At 54.3% G+C, this 1816-nt stretch overlaps 1 long non-coding RNA gene across 1 annotated transcript in view; it reads left to right on the top strand.

Annotated features, from left to right (window-relative positions):
- The first annotated feature begins 400 nt into the window (after positions 1–400).
- The window catches only part of LOC113953581, a 2977-nt gene continuing 1561 nt past the window's right edge, over positions 401–1816 (top strand). Inside the window, exon 1 of the long non-coding RNA XR_003529929.1 lies at positions 401–1753. This is a non-coding gene — a long non-coding RNA (uncharacterized LOC113953581). The remainder of the gene's footprint in view (positions 1754–1816) is intronic.

Raw genomic sequence — 1816 nt, 5'->3', positions numbered from 1 at the left:
CCCCCCCCCCCCCCCTCCCCCCCCCCCCCCCCCCCCCCCCCGCCGCCACTTCAAGTTGCAAAATCAGAAACGGCAAACAAGGCTGTCGGGAGAGGCATTCAGGAGAGTAACACGCCGGACACGCACACGCAGGCAGACACGCGCGCACACGCCCGGCACACGGCTCCCCACTCGCGCACTCGCACACACGCACGGGCACGGGCACAGACACACGCGGTCCGGGCGCTAGGAGCGCGGAGGATGTGCAGGCATAGAGGAAGCCGCGGCGCCGCCGAGGAGGAGGAGGAGGAGAAGGAGGAGGAGGTGGAGGAGGAGGAGGAGGAGGAGGGGAAGGAAGAGAAGGAGGAGGTCGCCGCTCGCCGCTCGCCGCCGCCGGGGCCCGGCCGCCGCCGCTCCCGCGGAGGCTGCTCCCGCCGCCACTGCCGCCGGTGCCGGTGCGGGCTTTCGGGGAGGAGGGAGGTGGAGAGAGGAGCCGTCCGCCGGCGATCAGAGCATGGAGGTGTCCGGGGGCCAGGTCCAGGGCAGGGCGCCGTCAGCCATTCAGGGCGGCGGAGCTGGGGAGCGCGGCAGAGGCTGGCGGGGTGCTGAGGCAGTTTGATCTCCTGTCGCGGCGGCGGAGAAGGAGGAGGAGAAGGAGGAGGTTGCCGGTCGCTGCTCTTTCTCTCCCGAGCTGCTCTCTCTCGCTCTCTGTCTCTCTCGCTCGCTCGCGCTCTCTCTCGCTTTTTTTTTTTTTAAAAAAAAAAAAAGAAAAAAATTCGCAGAAAAAATCGGATGTGACTAAATTCGCAGAGGAGACGAATTCACGGCGAAGTGTAAAAATAGAGAACGGGAATAATAATGACACTTGCAGGAAAAAGAGAGATCCAAAGTAGGTCGGGTAAATAAATCCTCTTCTCTTCCTCTTTCTTGCCCTTTCCTTCTTCTTCTCCAGTGAGAGCGCACGATGCCGGTTGCGAAGAAAAAAAAAGAAAATCGGTGGAAATTGCCCTCAAAAAGATTCTTTTTTGTTTGTTTGTTTGTTTGCCTAAAAAAAGTATTTCGGGTAAAAACTCATCAGCCAGAAGAGAAGCCCTCCCCCAAAATAAAAAAAAAAAATAGGCAAGAATGGTCAAAATAGTAACGGTATTAAGATGTGAACGCGTTCTCTCTTTCTCTCTCCGGACTTTTCCCCCTCCCCCCCAATTCTCCCTCTCTGTTTTTCCCCCTTTTTTCTTTCTTTCCGAGTTTCTTTTTTTTTTTCTTTTTTTTTAGTTGTTGTTTGGTTTGGGTTTTTTGTTTTTTTTTTCAGTTTCACCTCTCTCTTCTTCTCTTCTCCTGCAGAAATGAAGCGAAAGGCACAAGGAGGAAGGGTGGAAAAAAGAAGAAAAGGAAGGAGAAGAGGGAGATGAAGGGGGGGCAAAAAACTAATAGAATATGCAAGAAAGGGGAAGGGGGGAGAGACGGGGAGAGAGGGAGAGAGAGAGGGGGAGAGAGAGAGAGAGAGAGAGAGAGAGAAAGAGAGAGAGACCCAAAAAATGAATGCGTTTAAACGGGAAGCCTAGCAGAGCAATGTTTCCGAAAGGGGGATCTGCGCGAATGTCTGTATATAGTGAACTTTGACACTACTATTGAAACTGACACGTTTCTATGGAGATCGCTGCCTTATATGGAGCTCGTGTCAAGGAGCCAAGAGAAGGGCTGCTGGCAACTGATAATCAAAGGCGACTGACTGGTCAGAGCCCTGAATTGGGGGGAGAGAAAATGGGAGGCTAAGGTTAGCCAAGCCTCTTTCACTCCATTGGTTACCCCCCCACCCCGGGCTTTCCGACACCCCCCC

The sequence above is a fragment of the Corapipo altera genome, unplaced genomic scaffold (assembly GCF_003945725.1).
Source record: "Corapipo altera isolate COAL_440 unplaced genomic scaffold, ASM394572v1 61281, whole genome shotgun sequence".
Lineage (NCBI taxonomy): Eukaryota > Metazoa > Chordata > Aves > Passeriformes > Pipridae > Corapipo > Corapipo altera.
Note: the sequence above shows the minus strand (reverse complement) of the source record. Positions and strands in the feature narration are given on the sequence as shown.